The sequence below is a fragment of the Schistocerca americana genome, chromosome 8 (assembly GCF_021461395.2).
Source record: "Schistocerca americana isolate TAMUIC-IGC-003095 chromosome 8, iqSchAmer2.1, whole genome shotgun sequence".
Classification (NCBI taxonomy): domain Eukaryota; kingdom Metazoa; phylum Arthropoda; class Insecta; order Orthoptera; family Acrididae; genus Schistocerca; species Schistocerca americana.
The window spans coordinates 389,322,212-389,349,725 of record NC_060126.1 but is presented as its reverse complement, the minus strand read 5'-3'; the positions used below and the strand labels follow the sequence as shown (position 1 = coordinate 389,349,725).

Here is a 27,514-nt window from a genome sequence, read left to right as displayed (position 1 = left end):
TAAGGCTCTTCCTGTTTGCCCGATGTAAAATTTCGGGCTATTGCCACATGTAATCTTGTAAACTCCGGATAATGACAATTTATGTTTAGGCTTTTTTAAGGTGTGAATCAGGTTCTTCTGCAGGCTATTTTAGTAGAAAAAATTGTCTAGAATCCCTGGTTCTTTCGAAGACGCCCTATTTTTTATGAAACTTTACCTATGAATGGAATACGTATTATGGCAGATGGACTAACTTCCGGCATGGTACCTAACGTGGAACTTGTCGTAGTTCTATTACTATTTACTTTCTTGTTATAGAGCCGTCTCACCATTCCAGGCTCGTAACCGTCATTTCGGGCTATTGTTTCAAGGGTTACCAATTCGTGCTCCAAGGCTTCTACGGATAGGGTAATGGATAACGTGAAGGTATCTCATTATGTTCAGTTGTGAGTTCTGTTGATCGACAATATCTCAGTGATGCCACTCACTGATATTAGATTCCTTATAGCCACCAAATTATGGGGGTGATAACCGACATTTTTGCACATCGTTCAAGTTCTATGAGACAGTGTAGTTTAGCAGTCCTGTTTAACAAGCAGGCCACAAAGCAATTAGATTTTTACAATTTTTTATATTTATAGCGTGTTAAGCTCAGAATTCAAATTCCGATTTCCCAAAGCACTTCGATGCAGCTCTCAAAAATTCTCGAGAAAATCGACTTTGAAATTTTCCGAATGCAATGCGTAGAAGTATGCTTTCTGTGTAAAATACATAACGATGGTGAAAAATCAGTGCCACTCGAGACCTGTAATCGCCGGTTCTTTTTTGGTGATTATTTTTATCGTTTTTTCCTCCATTCACTTCGAATCCGCATGTCATTTAAATACATCAAGTATAAGCTAATTAATACATACCTGTTATTTTTATGAGACATGCACGTCTTCTTATTTCTAATTGCTTATGACACTATAAAATCCTATTCCTGTTGTAAATAAAAATTCTTACCTACTCATCTTTTATAAAAAGACTTAACGAAGTTTGTTTCAATTTTTTGATCTTTCTGTATATTACGCTTCGCGAAAATGCTCGCAGAACATGCACCCTTGTTTAAAAATATCAAACCCACGCCACGCACGCGGCAAGCAAACTCTCTTAGCAGAGAGCCACACTACCTCTCGGAAAGTCAACCTTACTTTAAGGCAGGGGTTCTCAGACTTCTTGTCCTGTGCACCCCTTGACATTAAGAAATTTGGGCATACCACTATCGCCTGTTCACTTTTAACGGACTCTGAGGTCGTGGTACGGGGGAGGGGGGGGGGGCTACGGAGGGTTGCACGAGGTTGAGCGATGACCGGCGTACGAGTGAGGGGAAAATAAGTGCGCCATCTTGCTCACTGTTGACAACATATTTTTAGCTTTTGTGTCGTGCCGAATGTGACACATCCAAGTAATAAATTTTCGTGAAAGTGCTTAGTGTTCACATGTGGTACTTACTTGAAGAGCGTAATAAGAACACTCCTGTAGTTGAAATAACAGCGTTTCTTCAATATTGGAAAACATATCTTCAGTTCTCCTTTTCACTGTGTTGGTGAGTAACGAAGCTTTCAGTATTTCTTGAGACACTTTTTCCCCCACAACTGCTCGGACTATTCTTCTAGCCACACGGGGCACGAGAGACTCACCAGACGTGTGAGGTTTTCCTTCCTTTGCAATTGTAAAACTAGCCACGTTTGAAGCTTTTATCAAGGTAATATCAGTGTTGGTAAAATCTGCCATGCATTTAGATTCCTTTTTAAAAAGGCCGATTTTCTTTGAAAAACAGTCAGTACGCTTAACTACTAACTCAGAGTGCTTAGAACTTCGAGGAATTTTAATAAAGAAGACTTGATCTTTTAGTTTGAAAACATTTCTAAGCATAGGTCGCACTCAGGAATTGGGTTATCACTAGTTTCTGTACTGGCCTTTACTGTAACGGCAGATAATAAGTAGCTTTAATCAAATTGGCGCTTGGGTGTTGGTTCAGGTTTTTTAACTGCATCCTTGAAAGTAGGAACTTCCTGGCTTAAAAATCGCTTCATGGTTAACTTAAAACACAATTATGTGCAAATCACGCAAGTTAAATTTTTATCATGGTGCCATTAAAGGTAAGGCCCAACGACACTGAACGACGAAAACCGAGTTTAGGAAACCGTTTTTCGCTGTCGTGTTTACATATTAATGGTCTAAAGTGGATTTGCTAGCCCAATTAAATATGGCGACTGGAAAACAGCTGATCCAGTTTCTGATTCAGTCAACACAATCGTTATTTATCTTCACTTAAATATTACAGCTTTATGCCCAGCCTAATATTTCTGCTTCTCCTTCACTGCACAATAAGTCCACATTAACCGAATATTCTAAAAACAAGACGTAACTTGACGATCCAAGCATGTTTCAAAACCGGTTTCGTTTACATGGAAACGAAAATCGATTGCGGAAATGGAAAAGCGAATTCCAACTCTCGGTTTTGAAGCATTTACATGACCACCCAGAAGTGCTATCGGGAAATTGTTTACGAAATCCGGTTTTGGAAGCCCCATGTAAAAGGGGTGAATAACGACAATAAACCCTTCACTGTGAGATGTAAAGCTCTGTATAGGGAAAGTATAGCCAACTTGCAAGTAGCCGCCATTTTATGGCCACTGCACCGCTGGTGATACATTGGCTTCTGCAGCATATTTAGCCATGTATATTAAAGAAGTGCATGCAACTCAACTGTCTAATGCATTGCGAGAACAGATCAGTGGCTTCAAACGGAACATGTCGCATATTTAGCAACAAAAAGGCTCAACAAATTTAAGCTAAATGACATTTGTTGTGGCGAGTGTGAACTCAGTTTTTTCCCTGCTATCCTTTATTAATAGCGAAAAATTTCGCCGTTCTTGTTGCGGTATACCGAGTTTGAACATATGTTTTCGTACCTAGCGTTAAAATGGTCCTATCCAATAGTCAGCAGAGCAAAATGAAACCAATATTAGTTCGCAAGTGCAAGGAAAAATCCATTGCTAATTTAAAGCTCTACATCGACTTACTTCTTGTTACTGCTACTCGGTACTACGAAAATTCGCCCAAATTTCTCTTTTGTTATACGAAATAAAGCATTGGATTCAAATATAAATGCGCAATACCTTAGTAATTGGAATTGATAAACGTGCCTATATGATTATGCATGCTTTAAATTTTTGTCAGGTCTATCCCATAAAATTTTGCCTGCAAATTGTACTATGACATTAGGAGAAGGATTACGAAAGTACAAGAGAGTAGAATATTTTTAAAATGTGTTCGAATAAAACTAGGCCTACGATCAAAAGCAGGCTATTGGAAACAGCAATAACTGTATTCGTATTAATACAATGTAGATTAACCGCCAGGTTGTAACAGTAATAAGGGTCTCCAGGTAACGTTAATGGCTACTGAATTAAAGGTCCTTGATTCGGTACTTGCCCAGTGCAAAAAAACTTTTTTTGTACAATTTATTACTTTGGGCATCGTAAATATAAGTTTAAACGATATTGTACAGTCAATCAGGTCAAATTTTTTACCAGTCGTGATAACTTTGTACAGTACCACTCATTATTTTTCGTTTTATGTGCTAACAGTTGCAGTTTTATCTCTAAGATATCTATTTTCTAATTAAATTACCATTAAACCATCCATTTAGCTCTTCTGATTTTTTTTGCTGTTCAAATGGACTGGAAACTAAGCAACAGAAATGTAAAAAGGAGACAAATACAAAAGGCCAGAAAAGAATAATATTAACTGAATGGTTAAGTCGAGTTCCTGCAACCTTTCCTATTGCGACCAATATTCTCCTTTTTGCATCTCTCCCTTCGGAAGGAATTCTATACAGTTGTCCTCCCTTTTCGCCTCGAAACGAACAGCCAAAAGCACAGCGCTGAGGCATTATTCTACTTAAAACATCAAAGATACACAACACTTGCTATGCTTCACACATACCGCTTGGGCCCAAAATGATTGCTAATGTCACGTGATGTGGTTTCAGCCAATCCTGGACTGCGGACGGCGGCATAGGCAGTGGAAAAGATGGCCACACTTCCCTTTATACAGAGCTTTAGCATGATGACTGCCGCAGCGCCACACATTGCAACAGCACACACCTTGGCAGCAGTTGCGTTGCGGACACGCAAATTGTCGAATAACCGCCGACAAGACCCGATCAAAATATCGCCTACGTCAAAACAGTACGAATAATTCCCGCCCAAGGCATGGGTGACTAATGCAGGAGGAGGGGTGTGGTAGGAACAATCCGACCTTCCTGTGCCCCGTGTAAGGTCCGACACAAACTATCTACGGTAAATCCATTTTATTTAACACTATACAGATGCTTTTTTATGAATGTTTTTTCTCACTCCGTTTTACTTTTTAAAACAGAGTAACGTGAGAGAATAATTCTGCTTGTATCGGGACGTGTTCTTTTGTGCACGTACCACGTGAAATATCCTACCTAGTATGCCACCACCAGTAGGCGTACCATCGTCGCTTTACGGTATTAACGATACTCGGAAGGCTTCGAAGTTATGTTCCAAAAGCTTCGAAGTTAATTATTTCGAGAATTTTTCTGAGAGGCATCGAACTACTTACACAATGGCGATTTGAACGCGCGATCTGCTGTGCATTCGCGGATCCCTGCGACTGGTCGAGGTGCCTCACCCACGTTTGAGCATTTCACACGTGGCGACATAGCAGCATGGTTGCACAGAACGGGGTTAAACACTTGAACAGTTGCCGCCTAAGCTCTTGAGCTGCATTTACCGTTTGTTAGTGCTTTGTGATCGTTGAAACACGTCATTTCTGTATCGTTTTACAGAATTTTGTGCTCTTTTCTACTACAAAAATGACTACCGATGTGGGACTCTTCATCATTGAAGCAGAACATCGTTCTGTAATTTGGGATTTAGAGGATAAGGATTAGAGCAATAAGATGGAAAAACGTAATGCTTGGGAGGAGAGGTGTAACGTATTTGCTGGCCGGTATGGCCGATCGGTTCTAGGCGCTACAGTCTGGAACCGCGCTGCCGCTACGGTCGCAGGTTCGAATCCTGCCTCGGGCATGGATGTGTGTGCTGTCCTTAGGTTAGTTAGGTTTAAGTAGTTCTAAGTTCGAGGGGACTGATGACCTCAGAAGTTAAGTCCCATAGTTCTCAGAGCCATATGAACCATTTTTGTAACGTATTTGTTCCCGACTTTGAAAATGTAATTGTATCGGAGAAAAACTGGTACGATTGTTGTGGTTATCACGTATTGTAGGACGATAATAACACACTTTAAAAGTCGTATATACTAGGGGGGACCCAAAAATAACCGGAATTTCTTTCTAGAGAGCATATACTTTATTGTTTTCAAATACAACGTTAATCTCGTTCGAAGTACTCTCCATTAGCATTAATACACTTGTGATTCTTGAGTTTCTCCCGGCGTATTTGATAGTCAAAATATCCACGGGTGTGCTGCCGGTCTATAGTGTCCAACGGGCACAATATTTCGGCGATCATACATGTCGCCATCATCAGGTGAACTGACGGACTGAGCTCCTGTGAACGTGCCGGCACGGAGATCCGTACGCTATGGCTGCTCAGAGGGAACTGGGTTCGGTCGCGGCGGCGGCCGATTTAAATACCCTCCGCCCGCGGCGCGCTCCCTCCGCCGTCCGCGCCCCGCGCCACGGTCGCGCGGTGGAACAGATTGCGACGGCGTCTGAGATGACGTCGGAGTGATGGCTCTGTCCGCCGTGGTCGTCACAACTATACGTTTGCTCCATTTACTCTTGACTAACCCGATCGCTGGTTCCCAAGCCTTGCTAAGATTATAGCCACAGTCACGGTTTATGAGGTCGTCATTAGTGCGAATTTCGATGGCCTCTCTAACAACGCTGTCCCAGTATCTCGACGTCTGTACCAGAATCCTCGTGCGGTCATATTCCATGGCGTGATTTTCCGACAAACAATGTTCAGCGACCGCCGACTTGCTCGGATACATCAGGCGAGTGTGCCTCTGGTGTTCACGGCATCGATCCTCGACGGTACGCATCGTCTGACCAATATACGACTTGCCACATTGACACGGAATCTGGTACACGCCGGCCTTCCTCAAACCGAGGTCATCTTTGGCGCTCCCCACCACTGCACGAGTTTTATTTGGAGGACAAAACACAGTTCCGACCCGGTGTTTCTTCAGAATGCGAGCGATTTTCCCCGAGAGTGCGCCTGTGTATGGAATAAATGCAGTGCCTACCTCCTCCCTCGTGACTTCATCCATCTCAAGAGGTTGTGCTGCAGTGGTTGGGCGGAGAGCACGTTGAATCTGCCACTCTGAGTACCCATTTTTCCGAAATACAGTTCCGAAACACAGAACTGTATTTCGGAAAAATGGGTACTCAGAGTGGCAGATTCAACGTGCTCTCCGCCCAACCACTGCAGCACAACCTATTGAGATGGATGAAGTCACGAGGGAGGAGGTAGGCGCTGCATTTATTCCACACACAGGCGCACTCTCGGGGAAAATCGCTCGCATTCTGAAGAAACACCGGGTCGGAACTGTGTTTTGTCCTCCAAATAAAACTCGTGCAGTGGTGGGGAGCGCCAAAGATGACCTCGGTTTGAGGAAGGCCGGCGTGTACCAGATTCCGTGTCAATGTGGCAAGTCGTATATTGGTCAGACGATGCGTACCGTCGAGGATCGATGCCGTGAACACCAGAGGCACACTCGCCTGATGTATCCGAGCAAGTCGGCGGTCGCTGAACATTGTTTGTCGGAAAATCACGCCATGGAATATGACCGCACGAGGATTCTGGTACAGACGTCGAGATACTGGGACAGCGTTGTTAGAGAGGCCATCGAAATTCGCACCAATGACGACCTCATAAACCGTGACTGTGGCTATAATCTTAGCAAGGCCTGGGAACCAGCGATCGGGTTAATCAAGAGTAAATCGAGCAAACGTATAGTTGTGACGACCACGGCGGACAGAGCCATCACTCCGACGTCATCTCAGACGCCGTCGCAATCTGTTCCACCGCGCGACCGTGGCGCGGGGCGCGGACGGCGGAGGGAGCGCGCCGCGGGCGGAGGGTATTTAAATCGGCCGCCGCCGCGACCGAACCCAGTTCCCTCTGAGCAGCCATAGCGTACGGATCTCCGTGCCGGCACGTTCACAGGAGCTCAGTCCGTCAGTTCACCTGATGATGGCGACATGTATGATCGCCGAAATATTGTGCCCGTTGGACACTATAGACCGGCAGCACACCCGTGGATATTTTGACTATTAATACACTTGTCCAAACGTTCATTCCAGTGTTCGAAGCACCTTTTAAATTCACCCTCTTTGATACGTGCTAGCACTTTCATGACATTGCGTTTTACGTCTTCCACATCCGCAAAACGCTTCCCTCTCAAGTCTCTTTTCATCCTCGGGAATAGGAAGAAGTCCGAGGGTGCTAAATCCGGCGAATAGGGCGCGTGGGTCATGGCAGTCGTCTCCGTTGAGGCCAAAAGCTGGCGAAGTGCGCGGGAGCGTTGTCGTGATGCGGGAACCACACGCCAGAATCCCACAAAGCCGGACGTTTTCGCGACAAATTTCTGCGATGCCGTTTCATAACCTCCAAATAGAATTGTTGGTTTACTGTCTGGTTTTCAGGGACAAACTCAGAGTTTATGATCCCTTTGATGTCAAAAAACAGATCAACATCATTTTCACATTCGATTTCACTTGTCGAGCTTTTTTTGGTGATCACTGTTGTTTACTTTCTGGATCGTACCCGTAGCACCATGACTCATCACCTGTAATGATTTTGTTGAAAAAATGTAGATCATCTTTGAATGCATCCTTCATTTCGAGACAGGCTTGAACGCGACGATCCCTTTGATCTCCGGTAAGAAGCTTCGGCACGAATTTTGCTGCCACTCTTTGCATCCCCAAATCGATGGTCAAGATCCGCTGAATTGAGCTCCAGGGCAACCCGGAAAAGTTCTAGAGTTGGTCGATTTTCCTGCATCGATCTTCACTGATGAGATCACGGATTTTGTCGATGTTGTCTTCGCTTCAAGCAGTTGAAGGTCGATCGGAACGGCGCTGATCTTCAACCACCATTTCTCCCTTTTTAAACCGAGAAAACCATTTGTACACTTGCGTTTTACTAAGAACATGGTCTTTGTAGGCTGTCTGAATCATCGCAACAGTTTCTGCTGCGTTCTTACCGAGCAAGAAACAAAACTTTACTGCCGCACGTTGTTCATAAGAACTAGCCATTTCCTCCTGTCACGTCTACACTGTACGCACACTCAAAGAGCTGCCAAAGAAACCACACTTCTCACTGACGGGTGACGCTGCATGGCAGAATGACTCAGCAGAGCTTCTACTACAACCCTCTGGCGGCGCAACCTGCTGCTACAAGTACACGATGTGCAGCATTACGATTCCAGTTACTTTTGGGTCCCACTCTCATACATTTATTTAGCACTGAAGTAAGCGAGAACAACACGGCAGTACGAAAGTTGCTCGCCGAGAGCATAGAACAGAAGGTAGTACAAAGATGCTAAAGTCCAAAGATATGCCACTTTACCCCAGAGGCGCCACAGTGAACCATCCGCCCCCCCCCCCCCCCCCCGGCAGTGCGGAGGGAGGCTTCCTGACTCAAACTCCTATTTGTCGTGCCAGTGCAGCAGTTGAAGACGGCGTCTAGCGCGAAAAGTGGGCACGTGGAAACCAGAGTCACGTGCGCCAAACAGCTGTGTAGGCAGCGGAATGTCGCTCGAAGCGTCCGTAGCGTCGGGAGGCAGATCGGAAGCGACGGCAGGCAGATCGTAAGCGCCGAAAAGCGTGTCGGAGAGGAATCACGCCGGATTTAAGCAGTTAACGGAAACTGTTGGGGTCGTCCATTTAGATGAGTTACGAACGTAATCACTCTGCAACATAAGACGTAGTGCGGGCCCAAATAAGTTGGTTGCCAGGCTGCTCGCAGGGAGTTGTGCAGCATCATAAATTCACATGATGCAAGGTCCTTGTGGAAGAACGCCAGCAGCGTGGAATGAGGGCGAAGCAGAGGGGTGCACAGGCGAGTGACACATGCACATATCTCGTTCCACAAGGGCCGGAAGATCAATTGCGGCAGCCGAGGGTGCATCCTCCACGAATGCTGCTGGAAGGAGGAGGGCTCACTGTAAAGAATATCCACCAATGAAGCATTCAGGTCTTCTTTATGGAGGCCGGCCGAAGTGGCCGTGCGGTTCTGGGCGCTACAGTCTGGAGCCGAGCGACCGCTACGGTCACAGGTTCGAATCTTGCCTCGGGCATGGATGTGTGTGACGTCCTTAGGTTAGTTAGGTTTAATTAGTTCTAAGTTCTAGGCGACTGATGACCTCAGAAGTTGAGTCGCATAGTGCTCAGAGCCATTTCTTCCTTATGGATGCCGAGTAAGACCCAAGGGAGGGCCTCAGACTATAACCCACCACGGCACATGAACGCGGCTTTGAGGGTTCGGTGCCACTGTTCAACAGGCTGTTCGCCTGCAGGTGATAGGCCAAGGTGTGGAATCTGACTACACTGCATAGCTCGCACAATCGACCAAGAAGTGTGGATTCTAACTGTGGTCACTGATCAGTAGTGAGGGAAAGAGGGCAGCCGAAACTCGCGACCGACGAGGATATGAAAGAGCGAGCGATGGTATCTGCTGTTAAGTCAATGAGAGGGACTGCCTCAACCCAACGAGTTACGTGGTCAATCATAGATAATATGTATGTCTACTTCTTGGAAGCGGGGAATGGCTTGACCATGTCAATGCGGACATAATGAAGGCGACCCCTTGGGATATCAAACTTGCCTAGTGGAGGCTGTGCGTGTATGCCAACTTTACTACGCTGGCATGGGCCACACGTGTGGGTCCCAAGTGCCGCAGTTGTGCTGCATGGTGGGCCAGACGAAGTGTTCAGTGACTGGGCTTGTTGTGGCCCACGTTCTGGGGTGGACCAAGTTGTGTAAAACATTGAAGATCCCACGCCGAAGAGCTTTGCGATGACTAAATTATGCTCTGTGCAGAATTTTACCAGGTGGCTCTGTCTTTCATTCCTTCCTCCAGCCCATATTCACCTACAATTTTTCCTTCTCTTCCTTTTCCTAGTATTGATTTCTAGTCCCCCATCAGAGTTAAATTTTCGTCTCCCTTAACTATCTGAATAATTTCTCTTATCTCATCATACATTTCTTCAATTTCTTTATCATCTGCAGAGCTAGTTGGCATACTACCATGGTGAGTGTGGGTTTCATGTCTATCCTAGCTACGATAATGCGTTCACTATGCTGTTTGCATTAGCTTACCCGCATGACTATTTTATTATTCATTATTAAATCTACTCCTGCATTACCCATATTTGATTTTGTATTTATAACCCAAAATCAGATAGGGGTAATGCAGAAATAGATTTAATTATGAAAAAGAAAACAGGTATGCGGGAAGCTACTATGAACAGCATAATGAACCAAGACAGACATGAAACCCACACCCACCATGGTAGTATAAATTTATATGCCAACTAGCTCTGCAGATGACGAAGAGATTGAAGAAATGTAAGATGAGATGAAATAAATTATTCAGATAGTTAAGGGAAACGAAAATTTAATTGTGGTGGGGGATTGGAACTCGATAGTTCAAAAAGGGAGAGAAGGAAAAATTGTAGGTGAATATGGATTGGGGGAAAGCAATGAAAGAGGAAGCCACCTGATAGAATTTTGCACAGAACATAATTTAGTCATCGCTAACACGTAGTTTAAGAACCATGAAAGAAGGTAGTGTACATAGAAGATACCTAGAGACACCGAAAGGTTTCAGAATGATTACATAATGGTTAGACATAGATTTAAGGACCATATTTGAAATTGTAAGACATTTCGAGGGGCAGGTGTGGACTCTGGCCACAATTTATTGGTTTAAAACAGTAGATTAAAACTGAAATTGAGAGTTTGAGAGGCAGCATTAAGCAATAGTTGACTAGAGCAGGGGAAGGGAGTACAGTAGAAGACGACTGGGTAGTTCTAACAGACGAAATACTGAAGGCAGCAGTGGATCAAATAGGTAAAAAAAAATAATAAAAAAACGTGTAGTAGAACTCCTTGGCTAACGCGGGAGATATTTATTTTAATTTATGAAACGAAAAAATGCGGCAAATAAGGGAGGAGAAATGGAATACAAACGTCTAAAATATGAAATTGACAGGAAATGCAATATGGCTAAGCAGGAATGGCTAGAGGACAAATTTAAGAATATAGAAGCATATATCACTAGGAGAAAGGAAGATAGTGCCTGCAGGAAAATTGAACAGGCCTTTGGAGAAAGAGAGAAGCAGCTATGTGAATATCACGATCTCCAATTGAAAACCGGTCCTAAGAAAATAAGGGAAAGCAGAAAGGTGGAAGGAGTTTATAGAGGACCTATACAAGGGAGATGAACTTGCAGGCAATATTACAGAAATGGAAGACATACAGGTGAAGATGGCAGACATGATACTGGGAGAAGAATTTGACAGAGCACTGAAAGACTTTAGGTGAAACATGGCCCCAGGAGTAGATGATATTCCGTCAAACTTGCTCCTAGCCATGACCAAACTCATCCATATGGTTGGTTAGTTTGGGATACAAAGGGACCAAACCACGGGGTCATCAGTCCCTTTTTCTTGACGCAAACAACGCTCAAGGTGAAACACCCAAATTTAATTTGTGAGGGTAAAAGGAATGGGGAACCACACCGAAAGAGAAAACGAAAAAAAGGGAGAAAACACACCGCAAGGAAAAGTAGAGGAAGGAATTAAAACCATAGAGCAGATGGTCTGGGCTGGCTGACCACGAGAATAAAAGAGGATGAGCCAGCCAGTCTGAGACACACGAAAATGTCCAACAAAAAGACAAGGTGAGATGAACACAGATAGGGAAAAGCGAAGAACAAGGCAAGCAAAATGCACAGAAATGATGACAGAGAGTGAAATCGGAGGGAGGGTGGAGGCCTCGGAGAGGCCTGTCACCCACCCTTAGATGGTACGATAAAAACCCCCATCATGTAACACTAATTCTCCTGTTGAGGCAATGTCGCTCAATACCATAGGCAGGGTTCTTGGAAGGTTGGAAGTCCGCCGCAGAGCGGCTAAAATTCCACAGTCCAAAAAAATGTGGATGTGAATGATAGTCGTAGTGAGCCACAGCGACACCGAGGTGGGTCCTCGCAACGGAGGAAGTGAGCATGTGTTAGCCACATATGGCCGATGCGGAGCTGGCAAAGTACAACAGATTCCCTACGAGCGGCTCGCATGGATGACCGCCACACATTTGTTGTCTCCTCGATAACACGGAGTTTATTTGGTGCAGTAAGGATGCGCCATTCAGTATTCCAGATCTCGAAAACTTGGAGGCGGAAGACCGATCGCAAATCGGTCTCCAGCAGGCCAGTCTTTAGAGCTGGTTTACTGGTAGCCTGTTTGGCCAGATGGTCAGCAAGTTCATTACCTGGTATCCCGACATGTCCTGGGGTCCAGATGAAGGTCACTGAACATCCACTGTTCTGGATGGCAGAAAGAGACTCATGGATGGTCAAAGGATATCGAGGGAAGCACTGGCCGAGAGCTTGTAGGCTGCTTAAGGAGTCACTATAGATGACGAAGAACTCACCGACGCCTGAGCGGATGTGCTGAAGGGCGCGATAAATGTCTACCAACTCTGCAGTGAAAACACTGCAGCCATCCGGGCTGGATCGGTGTTATGTGCAACGTGAGTGTGAGCGAAGCCAAAAAGACTGTCGACCATCCATCTGGTGTGTAAGATTACGAGACTGGCGAAATACCCACAGATTTCAAGAGCAGTGCAGTAAATCCAAAGAAAGCAGTGGCTGCCAGGTGTGAATATTATCGAAATGCCCATTCAATAAGTAACGTTTGCAAAATGCTAACACGAATTCATTACAGAAGAATGGAAAAATTGGTAAAGTTGACTTCGACGAAGATCAGTTTGGATTCCGGAGAAATGTGGCCACAGGTGAGGCAACATTGACCTTATGACTTACCTTAGAATATTAGCTATGGGAAAGGCAAACATACGTTTATAGCATTTGTAGGCTTTGGCAAAAACGTTTGACAATGTTGACTGGAATGCTCTCTTCGAAATTGTAAAGGCATTAGGGGTAAAATACAGAGAGAGGTTGCTTACAGCTTGTAGAGAAACCAGACGGCAGATGTAAGAGTTGAGGGCCATGAAAAGGAAGCAGTGATTGAGAAGGGAGTGAGACAAGGTTGTAGCTTATCCCCGATGTTATTCAATCTTTACACTGAGCAAGCAGTATAGAAAATCAAAGAAAATTTTGTAGAAGGAATTAATGTTCAGAGAGAAAAAATAAAAACGTCGAGGTTTGCCGAGGTCATTGTACTTTTGTCAGAGACAGCAAAGGACCTAGAGGAGCAGTTGAACGAAAACGGAATGGACAGTGTCTTGAAAGGTGGATATAAGATGAACATCAATAAAAGCAAAACAAGGGTAATGGAATGTAGTCGCATTAAATCAGGCGATGCTAAAGGAATTAGGTTACGAAACGATACACTTAAAGTGGTAGATGAGTTTCGCTATTTGGGTAGTAAAATAACTGATGATGGCCGAAGTAAAGAGAACAGAAGATGTGGAGTGGAAATGGCAAGAAAAGCGTTTCTGAAGAAAAAAAACTGTTATCAAATCTAGATTGATGTGTTAGTAAATCTTTTCTGAAAGTGATTTTATGGATTGTAGACATGTGTGGAAGTGGAACATGGACGATAAACAGCTTAGAAAAGGAGAGAATAGAAGTTTTTGAAATGTGGTGCTACAGAAGATGCTGAAGATAAGCTGCATAGATCACATAACTAGCGAGGAGGTACTGAATAGTATTAGGGAGAAAATAAATTTGTGGTACAGCCTGACTAGAAGAAGGCATTAGTTGATAGGACACAGTATGAGATATCAATGGATTACTGAATAATATTATGGAGGAAAGAAATTAATGGCACAACCTGACTAGAAGAAGGGATCAGTTGATAAGACATGTCTACCAATTTGGTGGTAGTGGTGATGGTGTTAAGTTCCTATGGGAGGTAACTGCTGAGGTCATCAGTCCCTAGGCTTACACACTACTTAATCTAACTTTAACTTGCGCTAAGGACAACACACACACTCATGCCCGAGGGTGGACTCAAACCTTCTACTGGGGGAGCCGCCACGAACCATGGCAAGGCGCCTGAGACTATGTGGCTACCTCGTACGGCACCAATTTGGTATTGGAGGGGAAGTGTGTGGAGGGGGTAAAAATCGTAGAGGGCGACCAAGAGTTGAATACTGCAAGTGAATTTAGAAGGATGTGTGCTGCAGTAATTATTCAGAGGTGAAGTGGCTTGCACAGGATAAGTATAATGGAGCGCTGCATCAAACCATTCTTCGAACTGAAGACCACCACCACCAACAACAACAACAGCAACAACACAACAGACACTGATACAGTGAAACTAGTCAAGGAAATAGCTGCTCTCAGGTTCCAGATGAAAGAATTGATGAGGAATTATACACAGCATGCCATTTGAATATTTTTTCACAAAGTATGTTTTAAGAGATGCTTATCGAAATAGCTATGGTTATATTATGACAATGCCAATTATTACCGTATCTCGTGAACGCATTTATTGCAAATTATAGTCGAGTTTGAATGTATGCACAGTGTCATATTTTGCTGTCTAGTTGATGGCATACCAAACAGTGCTAAATGGGACAACAACTGCATAAGCAGTGGATTTGCTTCACACAAAGCAAGGAAAGCCAACAGCCTCTTCTCACAGTTGTAACACCCATTACTGTCAGATCACCAAAGTTAGGCGCTGCCAGGCTGAGCTAACACTTGGATGAGTGACCATTCAGTCTGCAGAGCGCTGTTGGCAAGCAAGCGGGGTGCATTCAGCCCTTGTGAGGCAAACTGAGGAGCTACTTGATTGAGAAGTAGCGCCTCCAGTCTTGTAAACTGATATACGGCCGGGAGAGCGGTGTGCTGACCACATGCCTCTCCATATCCGCATCCAGTGACCTCTGATCTGAGGATGACATGGCAGCCGGTCGGTACCATTGGGCCTTCGTGGCCTGTTCAGGCGGATTTTAGTTTAATTTAAATCAAGGGAATGCAAAGTAAAACTATGATAACAACACAATTCCTATTAATTACACCCCTTTTTGATTTATTTCTAATTAGTAATTTATGCATTATAAACAATTTATGATAAATAATTAAAATTTGTTTTTTATTAAACATTGTAAGGCAGCTGCCATAAACAATAAGACAGATTCTGTTTTGCTTTCAGTTTTTCTAAGTTTATACAACTTGTAAATTATTTATTAACCTGTAGTGGGCAATACCGGTATTTTATATCAATACAGCTCATTTAAGGGGCTCCGGAACGCCCTATACTTGCAATGTTAAAATAACGCTTATAAATTACATCTTTCCTCACAAAGTGTTTGAGGTAGGATGTTGAACTTTTTACAGATTATTTATTGGAATATGGGCTACAACTTAACACAGGGATTTTACAAAATTTTAGTTCAGTTATTAAAGATGATTTTTTTTTCAATTGTAATGAAAATTCACAACATTTTTTTGCAATTTTTTATTTACATATTCAAAAATATACAGTTTTTTGGAAAAAGGCTGTGTTACATTATGCAGAAGGTACTGTGAACATTTACTGAAAGTTTGAAACAAATATGTTTGGAAGATCCTTAGAAAAAACGTAATTAGTATGAGAAAATAAAAGTTTTGGGAATCGAGCGACAAAGATTGGATTAACTTTTTAGTGCATTCCAGGTCCATAGAATGGATTATCTTCATCCTCTGCAAACTCCTCCTCCAGCTTACTCTTGTTCCTCCTCCTGTTTACTCTTGCTTGTATTTCTAGACTCTTTACAGCCCTGTCTGCAGCCGGAGGCGTTCCTTGTCTAAAGCAAGCATCGCTCGTTGTTGTGTTCATAGATTTTGCTACCATTTTCTTCAGTTGCAGTTACTGCAACACTGTTCCAAAAGGTGGTCATGTATGAACACTTATCACATTTCAGTTGTATTTCACTAGCAAGTCCTACGTGCTTTATTATGGAGAGTTCCAGACCAACTTCACTACAATGAATACATCTTACACAGTTTGAAAAAATTCCTTTGAGAACCGACATATCTAATGTTTCATTCACATCCGATTCGCCCATAAAACATTCATAGTTTTCACTCATTGAACCAAGCTTCTTCTGTGAAGTATTTTCTTTCTCACTTTGACTGCTATGGGCAGGTGTACTTGAGAGGTTAGGTTCACTCACTTGGTTATCGTCTTTATTGTTTACAGTAATAACACATACCTTTGGCTTTCCAACATTTCTCCTTTTCTTAAAAGCCTTCAGAGGATTTCTAATAACTACTTTTACTCATTATTATACTTCAACAAAACAGAGACTCTTAATTACGAATATTTTCGAGATAATGACAGAGTAAATAAACATGAAACAATCGACAATCACACCAGCGATATATATTGAACCATCACAGGTTAGCCACAACACATACTTTATCTCACATCACTAAAATGTACCTAATGAACACGGACGTTAATAATAACACCATTTGATAGCAGTTTAACAGCGCCACAGTGGGTCACGCCCATGTAGAACACATTTCAAAAAAAAAATTAAAAATAGTTGTAGTCTTCGGAATTGAATAAATTATATATCTATTAAAAGGTAATAGTCTGCAGATTCAGAAAACGCAAAAAAGTAAAAATTGAACTTTTCATGATTTTGAGCCTTTCCGGAGCCCCTTAAGTATTGGTTGTTCAATAATGTTTCATTTTTTATTAAACCTACGAACTGTACAAAATCGTAAAATTTGCTAAAACTCCATGGAAACAAGTAGGAGGTAGTTTTACAGGGGGAGGCGTAACTTCGGAACTTCTGTCAGGGACGCAGGGTCACCCCGGTACAACTATGCGTGGGATATCTTTTGTACACAGAGAAGGGCGGCTCGAATAGCCACAAGTTTGTTCGACGTACGGTCACGGAGATGCCGAGAAACGTGAACGGGCATACTCTTGCAAATGAACGCTGATTATTCAACGACAGTCTACTTAACAGAACTTCAAGAACCAATGTTAAAGACAAATCTGGATAATTCGCACCCCAGCAAGAAAAGTGACAACTCGAAAAACGGCAATTTTTAGTTTGTCACTGAAAAATACGTGCGAAGTGCCCCAACACACAAGAAAAATAATCATGGAATTTACTGCCAACAATACTCACTCGAAATTTAAGGAAAGCTTATACAGTATAAGTTATTCTTTAAGTAGAATTTTCTCAAGTATTGCATTTTCGAGTTATGCATCTGTTCTTGCCGGGATGTTTATATTCTTCAACCCACCACGAAACACTTCGTGGGCATCATGATTTAGACTTAGTTCAGCATGCTCAGAGGAATCACGAAGTCATTTCTCCCGCACTTCATATGCGGTCGAAACGGGAAGAAACCGTATAACATGTGGTACCATGCCGCGTATCGTCTGCCATGCATTTCAGTGTGGTAATCATTGCTTCAAATAAACTTCCATGCGTAAGTTAGATACATTCGTATGAATTAAACAATTCTTATTAACACTAGAGGGAAAAATGAACTTTATTACCCATTCTTAAAACTGCAAGTGGCTCAGAAAGGAGTTCAATGGGCAGCAACAACAATTTTTGATCATTTTCCCAATAACATAAAAGTCTGACAGGTAACAAAACGTGTTTAATCTGATTTAAAATCAGATCTCCTGGACAGTTCCTTTTATTCCACTGACGAATTTCTACTTACATACTGGCAACCATTAAAAGAAATTAAAAAATTAATTTACCCTCGATATGATGGCGAAAATGCACGTTTCAATTCGGAGATATGCAGAAAACATCATCCTAAATTACACTAAAAGCATTCAATTATTTAGAGTAGTTAGTTTATGAGCCCACACGAATAGTAAACGGTTGTAAAACAACTGACGTCTTCGCAACAAATAATTTCGCGATAACAGCGAGCACCAAAACGGAAACAGGGATTGGTGAATACAGGGTTGTCTTGGCGAGACTGAATTCTGCAACTCCCAAATCAGCCAAAACTAAACGTAAAACATATCTACCCGAGAAAAGCAGATAAAAATTCGCTTGGTACATCCCTGAGGGACAATCCAAACTAACAATCTAAGTGCAGACCAGACGTGGCTTGAATTCAAAGAATTAGTATCGACAGCAAATGAAAGATTTACACTAAATAAATTAACAAACGGCGGAGCTGAGCCCCCGTGGTACACTAAATAGGTCAGAACACTGTTGCAGAAACAACAAAAAACAGAATGCCAAATTTAAAAGAAGGCAAAATCACCAAGATTAGCGATCTTTTGCAGATTTTCTGCAGCGAAAATTTGTCAAGAAATCTGGTAGATAATCTAAAGAGATTGGTCGTAGGTAAAATATGCTAGCGGTAAGACACAATCTATGGCTTCTCTGCACGACATCAATGGAAATACTATCGATGACAGTGCTGCTAAAGCAGAGTTATTAAACGCAGCCTTCCGAAATTCATTCATCCGTGAAGACGATGTAAAATACTCCAGAATTCGTATCAAGAACAGCTGCCAATAAGAGTAACTAACAAATAGATATCCTCGGAGTATTGAAGCAACTTAAATCACTTAATAAAAAGCAAGTCTTCAGGTCCAGACCGCACACCAACTAGATTCCTTTCAGAGTGTTCTGATGCAATAGCTCCATATTTAACAATCATACAACCGTTCGCTGGATGACAGATCCGTACCCAAACTGGAAACTTGCACAGGTCACACCAATATTTAAGAAAGGCAACGGAAGAAATCCACAGACCCACGTCATTAACGTCGATATGCAGCAGGATCTTGGAACATATCTTGTTTGAACATTATGAATTACCTTGAAGAGAACGATCAATTGGCACACAATCAACACGGATTTAGAAAATATCGTAACACAACTAGCTCTTTATTCACTCGAAGTGCTGAGTGCTATCGACAAGGGAATTCAAATTAACTCCGTATTTCTAGATTTCCAGAAGGCTTTTGAAACCTTACGTCATACACAGCTTGAAATCAAATTGCATGCTAACGGAATATCGCCACAGAGATCACAGTTTGTAGTAATTTACGGAAAGACTTCGAGTACAACAGAAGTGATTCATGGCGTTCCCCAAGGTAGTGTTATAGGCCCTCTGTTGTTCCCTATCTTTAAAAACGATTTAGGGGTCAATTTGAGCAGCCGTGTTTGTTTCCAGATGATGTTACCTACGGTCTAGTAATGTCATCAAAAGGTCAAAATCAACTGCAAAACGATCCAGTTAAGATATCTGTATAGTGCGAAAATTGTCAATTGACCTTGAATAATGGAAACTAAACACCTTTGATTACAAATACGAACAACTTAAATTGGGAAGAACACACAGAAGTTGTTGTGGGAAAGGCGAACCAAAGACTGCGTTTTATTGGCACAACACTTACAAGGTACAACAAATATACTAAAGACTCGCTTACACTACGCTTGTTCCTTCTCTTTTGGAATAATTCTGAGCGGTGGAGATCCTTACCAGATAGGATTAACGAAATACATCGAGAAAATTCAGAGCTGGGCAGCACGTTTTATATTATCGAGAAATACTGAGAGTCACGGACATGATACAGGATTTGGTGTGAAAGTCATTAAAACAAAGGCGTTTTTCGTTGCAATGTGATCTTCTCACAGATTTTCAGCCAACAGCTTTCTCCTCCGAATTTTGTTGACGTGGTCCTACATGTGGAGAAATGTTCATCATAAAATAATGAAAAATCAAAGCTCACATGGAAGTTTATAGGTGTTCTTTTTCCGGCGCGCTGTTCGAGAGTGAGAATTATTGTGAAGGTGGTTGGATGAAACCTCTGCCAGGCACTTAGGTGTGACTTGCAGAGTAGCCATGTGGATGTTGATGAAGTGTAGTTGCATGTATATGACTAAAAATAATCATGTGTTCATTAATGTTAACACCAGTCACTTATACGTATACTGTAAACCGGCTCGTTCCACATCATTCCGATAAATGAATCGTTCAAATGATCTACGGAACATATAACTAACTGGTCATGGATCTCATGGTCTTTCAGTAGTCTTTTACTTTCAAACAACCAAGACCACCTACATTTATTGTAGGTGGTCTTGAAACAACCTTGTTTTTGCGTAACTTTATCTAAATTTAAATGCCGAGTTGATACGCCTCCATATAGACATATTATCCGTCATATTCTGAACAACAGAAAAAAATAATGAGGGATTGTTACACTTTTCCTTTATACTGAATCCTATTATTTTTTATTTTGCCTCCCAATACTAAGCGCGGCGGTTCTTTTCCTTTTGCTGTCACACACACACACACACACACACACACATTGTTCACTTATGATAGGTGTGATCACATATTTATGCACACACGTAAGATACGGTACTCAACTACTATTAAAGAAAAAAATCTAACACTTGGTGAGAGCTCAGACCCAAGCCTACCACGTTGCATACATCGGGAGAGAATAATGCCTTGTGGCTGCTGTTTCTGCGTTAAGTAGGAACAGACCACAACACACTCGCAATTAATGATATGAAAAATCTTTTGTACATCATACCGGGCAAAAAAGGTCGGTGACATGTAAAAGATGTTTTTGGCTACGACAAGGAACACTGTTCAAGAGCGTGAATGTCAGCACGGTGCGTGAGAAATCAGAAGCAAGAACCAAATACCATCTTGACAAAACTTACCTGTTAGCTAAGTACCGCGAACGTAGCTCACTGGCTGATGATCCTGTGCTACTGGAACTGGTGAGTCTGTGACCTCAGGTCGCGGGCTCAGCATTTGAATAACATCAACATAAGAGTCACGTGACGAGAGAGAGAGAGAGAGAGAGAGAAAGAGAGAGAGAGAGAGAGAGAGAGAGGCGCCCCGGCAGGAAAACAACACTTGTAGAAACTCAGCGTGTTGCAAGATGATTCACATACGTTGCAAGATTTTTTGCATTCAACGAAAGCATTCGTATTTTCGCCGATGAAAACTTCTACAAATCCTTAAGTTATATTCTGAACTAATCCTCGAAGTAGTTGACACTGTTGTGGTACTGTAAAGTAAGTCTACCGGTTTTACAATCGTGTCTTAAGTACGTACCGGTACAATAATTTTACTGCTCAGCACTACAGAAAGCAACGAAGTACAATAATGAATAGAATTAGGGCTTTCCGTGATTTTCCAAGGTCGTTTAGGCATTGACGCGATGCAAGACCACGGCCGAACCCATGTCCTGTCACAGAACTTGTTACGTACCGGTACGCTGTGTCTTGTATATTTTGAGCTACGGATTTGCACGATGTTACCTTGACAAATCCTGTACAATTGTGAGATGATCTGTGGATGTATAAAGATAAATTAAAAAATACAAACATATCTCGACTGAGTAAAATAAGAATTCAATCGGGAGGAGAAAGGAAAAAATACAGTCACCATTATACTACTGTAAACTTCCAGAGGGCATCTGAAAAATTTATATGAGGTCATTGTTCTGAGGTTTGCAAGAACTAAATTACTTGATTTTTGTATGATCTACTACGTGAATACTGTTAATGACTGGAAATTAAAACGAATGCAAATTTACGTATGAGAAAAATGTGTTACTAGAACGTTAGTCTTCTTCTTAACTAATGTCATACAGACCTATGTCGAGATTAAAATTCTCTAGACCCTTAATGGTACCACCTCACACAACAAGACATAACGAAGACAGTATAGATTGAAAAAAAGACAATAGATATATTGATTCATCTTACAGTCTTTAACAATCACGGAGTTACAAAACATAAGTTACCAACATGTTCTATACCTTAGAAGTTTATTTCCAGAAATAACTGTAGGTTGTAAAATGTGTAGTAAATCATATACAAACGAGATGTGTTGGTACAGGCTCCTCAGTATTCACTCTTCTGTTTCTACTTTTGGTATCAAAATGTGTTATTACGGAATAATTCACATGTTTCTTGTTCTGTAAACTGGGGTGAATAGAAACTGTTTTCAACTTTAAAGGGAAAAAATTGATGATTTTAGAAAGAAATACGAAAATCAAAATTATATGGGATTACAGGTTTGTGTCTAACTTTATAGTCAGGTTTGCAATGTAGCTAAACGTTTTTGTAATACAAAAAATAAAAACTTGGTGTTCCTGTTCACTGCATGAGGAGGGATGAATAGAAGCAGCAGTGTTAATCTCATTAATTTATTTCTGTATAGTGGTCTTTGGGATGAATATGGACATGCCAAATTTCTTTTGGATCTAGGAGAATTAAGGAACAACATTTATCTGATCCAAAAACATTTTTTTTTATAAATCAGGAACTGAAAATATTGCATTACTTATAGCTTTTAATTCTCTTTTCTAAACAAAAATTGTTATCTCTCTTTACTTTATTGTAAATTAAATTGATAAACTTTGTTTGTTAATACATTAAGTCATTGAAATATTTAGAAATGATGTCTTTGAATCTACAAATCGTACCTCCAGAAGTAATAGAGCGCTTTTGAACAAGCCCTCCTTCGCTGAAAAATGGCTCCTCATCTGTTAAAATAAAGGTGTTTAATTGCTCTTGCTTTTTCTGGGAAAAAACATCAACATAACCTTTCCCTTCTAAATCACAAATTTTGCTTCCATACAATATAAATGACTGCTTACTTTTTCCTTATAAATTAATCACAGCATAATCTCCTGTATTGAGAACAGTGATAGGTGATTCTTCATTTCTGTCAACTTCTTAAAACTTCTTCTGAAGAAACACAGTGCAAAATTTGCACACGGGGTATATTGTAATTAGTAGCAAAAACAATCCATTTACACCATAACTAGATTTAGATTTATTTTTAAAGATCTAACCATGAGCCCAAGAAATAGTAACTAATTCATGAAGGAAGGAGGGAAGGGAGAAGAGGGGGGGGGTGGGGGGGGGGGGGGAGTGCCAAAATAATACAATAATACATCACTTTTGTGGCAAAATATCGACCCTGTTTACGTACTTTGGAAACTTTTGTACCAGAAGGATTCTGCGTACATCATTCTAATGGAGGATTGTTTTCATTGAATGATCTGTTAATGGTGAGAGCATTAGAGATGGGGCAAAAGCTGCGATTGTGTCATTAGTAGTCTCTCTTTTTTTTTTTTTTTGCAAAGAAACCATTCATCTTAGATACTTTGGAGAAACTGTGAAAAACCTAAATTTTTATGGCTTGATTGGGCCATTTTAATGAATACTGCCTAATGTGCAACAGCTTGAAAGTATTAAATTTCTTTACTTTCTGTATTAGTTGTATCAACTAGCAAACCTAAACCTTTGGTCTTTTGCAACTTCAAAACATTGCTGCACCGCTGGTGCCTCATTGTCTGTATGATTTGGTAGCCCTTGATTTACTATGACAGGGGGTAATTTTTATTGTGTGAATGGGTGTGTTTTTATTCAATTAAATACTTCTTGCCAGTGTATTAAAAATTTGCTACTCACTATGTAGAGTGAGTGAGAGAAAGAGAGAGGTTTTTTTTTTTAAATAATAATAACCTGTATCCGAAATCCTGCAGTCAGATAGTCTATGCATTAGCAGGAATTGTAAATTAATAGAATCATTAAAAAATTAAATAAAAGATAAATGAATAATTAATAATAAGGGTTCTATTACGAAACTGATGCAGACGACACTAGAGAATTATATTGGTTAATGTCTATTCAAGTAAGTCATCTCAAACAGTCTGAAAGTAGTCATAAGATTATAATACACAAAGAAATATAATCTTAAAAAAATAATGAAGTTGTGTTAAGTGCATTACAAGAATGGTAGCAGAATCCTCAGGCTAAATAGTCATCCAAGATGTGTGAAAAGCTAAGCCCGTTTTATGATTACAATACACGAAATATCCACTAGCACAAAATACTTCAGAGTTCAGCATGATGATTTACACATCAACACATGAGAGATAAGTAGGAGGAACTCATAATCTGTCTAGTCTCAGTTCTCTAATGCTAGCAGAAAAGTTAAAGTTCTGCACTGGAGCACTGTCAGACCATGCAAAAGCTGAAGTCCCTGCAAAAATTAAAAAATTATAGCGACCATTCTTCTCCCAGAATCTTTCACCCATGTGCCCTGAATGTTACTTCAAGCAGGTCTGCCTTCTTCCAAAATACTGCACAAAAGTTCTGAATCACTCTCTTGAGCTCTCCACTCAAAAGTGTCTGTCAAAACTTGATCCCAGCAGTGTTCCACCAGCATCTAACTCTCATAGGTTGAAGGGCATACCCACCAAGCATACATCATTCTTATGTTCTATAGACATGACTTGACGCAACTTGGCCACTATCCACACTAAACTAATGTACACTAAAACGGCAAAGAAACTGGTATAGGCATGCTTATTCAAATACAGAGATATGTAAACAGACAGAATACGATGCTGCGGTCGGCAACACCTATAGAAGACTAGTGCCTGACACAGTTGTTAGATCAGTTACTGCTGCTACAATGGCAGGTTATCAAGATTTAAGTCAGTTTGAACTATGTGTTATAGTCGATATATGAACAATGGGACCCAGCACCTCCGAGGTGGCGATGAAGTGGCGATTTTCCTCTATGGCCATTTCGTGAGTGTATCATGAGTATGAGGAATCCAGTAAAACATCAAATCTCCAACATCGCTGTGGCCAGAAAAAGATCCTGCAAGAAAAGGACCGATGATGACTGAAGAGATTCGTTCAACGTGACAAAAGTCAAACCCTTCTGCAAGTTGCTGCAGATTTAAATGCTAGGCCATCAACAAGTGTCAGCATGCAAACCATTCAATGAAACATCATTGAATGGGCTTTCAGGGCTGAAGGTCCACTTGTGCATTGGACTGTTGATGACTGGAAACATGTTGCCTGGTCAGATGAGTCTCATTTCAAATTGCATCGAGCAGATGGATGTCTATGGGTATGGGGATAACCTCATGAATCCACAGTCCTGGCATGTCAGCAGGGGGCTGTTCAAGCTGGTGGAGGCTCTGTAATGGTGTGGGGTGTGTGCAGTTGGAGTGAAATGGGACCCCTGATACATCTAGATACAACTCTGACAGCCACACATAAGCACCCTGTCTGATCACATCGTTCCACTCATGTCCATTGCACATTCCAATGGACTCGGGGAATTCCAGCATGACAATGCAACACCCCACATGTCCAGAACTGCTACAGAGTGGCTCCAGGAACACTCTTCAAAGTTCAAATACTTCCACTGGCCACCAAACTCTCCAGATATGAATATTGCTCAGCATATATACAGGATGCCTTGCAACATGCTGTTCAAAAGAGGCCTCCACCTCCTCATACTCTTACTGATTTATGGACAGCACTGCAGGATTCATGGTGTTAATTTCCTCCAGCACTACTTCGGACATTAGTTGAGTCCATGCCATGTTGTGTTCCAGCAGTTCTGCATGCTCGTGGGGGCCCTACATGATATTATGCAGGTGTACCAGTTTCTTTGGCTCTTCAGTGTATTATCAATATTGAAATAAAATAATGTTATCGATATTCAGTCACAGCTGGAATATTATAAATAATAATTTGTTCACAAATAAAAAAGCAAACATTATTGTGCCCATGCACTCATATTAACTGACATTTAATTGTTGTTGAATATTGTTTAAGCATTAAGCAATTACTTAGGGCTGCTTGATAGCAGTGTCCTTTAGCACTCTTTTCAATGGTAGTGTCAGCTAACACTTCCAGTTGACCGCTTTGAAATGACATTGTTTTTTAAATACTGATTGCAAATTTCTTTCAGTAAAGTTATTGGCAAAAATAGTACAATAATCATTAAAAAACTACACAAATATGATAAGATATGAGGTAGTCATGCTGCATTCAGTTGCTGTATTGTTGCAAGGATACAAAGTTCTGACAAACATTTGCACAGAGAAAAAGATGTAAAAACATAATATATCAATGAATAATACAGATGCCAATATGTAGCTTCCAGGGATGATAACTATAGTGCCATGCTATCATCTGAAACATTGTTTGTTGAACTTGCACCAAGCATTTAGAAATTGTTAATTCTGCTGTTCATTTTGAAAATATTCTGTCACTGTAAAATCTTTACTTTTATGGTGTAGAAGATATTGAAGATATTATTACATCATTGGATGTACCTCATTTCTCTGATGTTGCAGATGTATTCAGATTTGCTTAATTATGGAACTCAGGTTTAAAAGTTGGGAGTAGCCATATTTAAGACTTCTCTATACTCTGCCATTTCTGGTGCATCTTCTGTGCTCCTGCTATGCAAGCAACCACTGCCCACATGCTCCCTGTTCTGAGATTTACCTACATCCAGCCACATGTTCCTAACCTTCGTACCTGGGCTGATCTGTATTGGTCGGTTCAGCTGGGCCGGCCATGCTGCCCGTTCTGGGCCCTGGACCCACCAGCTAGTACTCAGCTGGACAGATTAATTCACCTTACCTCATACCAGCTTTTTGCACCCGAACTCACCTACATATGCGTAATGTTACAGACTTATTATAATTTGAGATGTTTAATGTGTGTTCAGCTTTTTCTTTCATTTAGGTTTTCTCAGTTTCATCATTTCTTAAAACAGATTACAATATTGTAATTTTATTATTTTAATTACCCACATCATAGTTTTTCATAATGTATTCATTGTTACTTTTACTAAAACCTGCTTAAAGCAACCCAAAGAATTTTTACTTCAAGAAACTCTGCTTCTTTATGCAGTGTTGGTCAGATCCTTAACTGTAATAATAAGCTTAGTCAAACCAACATTTTTTTCTCCAAATAACACATTGAACAATAGATAAGTAGTAATTCCTTCAGATTATGGATTAACTGTTTCTACATTAGATAGTAAACAGAAGTATCTGTTTCAACAACCACGTTTTTTGCATGTTAAAATCAAAACAAAGACTCCAGTCATTTAAAAGGCCAGCATGTATTTATATTTTCATAGAAAAAGTGTGTCCTATTTATATATCTACTGCCATGTGTTACATCATGGTGGATTGTCACAAATACGAGGGCTATTCAGAAAGGTTTGGCATAAAAAAAACTAAGTACAAGAAGTACATTTTATTATATACATCTGAAAGAGTAGCTGACATACTACTTTTCCACATAGTCACGAAACACATTGAGGCACTTATCATGGCAGTGGACAAGCTTTGAAAGACCTTCGTAGTAAAATTCTGCCACCTGAGACTTCAGCCAGTGAGTCACGCCCGCCTGGAGTTCCGCATCATCATCAAAGCGCTGCATTGCAAGCCAGTTCTTCATCTTGGGAAACAGGTGGAAGTCACTTGGTGCAAGATC

The 27,514-nt window shown here is 41.2% G+C and overlaps 1 protein-coding gene across 1 annotated transcript in view; it reads right to left on the bottom strand.

The window, feature by feature from the left end:
* LOC124545041 (cytochrome P450 302a1, mitochondrial) overlaps positions 1-21,029 on the bottom strand; it is a 220,302-nt gene extending 199,273 nt beyond the window's left edge. The window contains exon 1 of the mRNA XM_047123826.1: positions 20,891-21,029. The gene's annotated coding sequence lies outside the window, so the exon portion shown is untranslated. The remainder of the gene's footprint in view (positions 1-20,890) is intronic.
* Between the last annotated feature and the right edge of the window lie 6,485 nt (positions 21,030-27,514).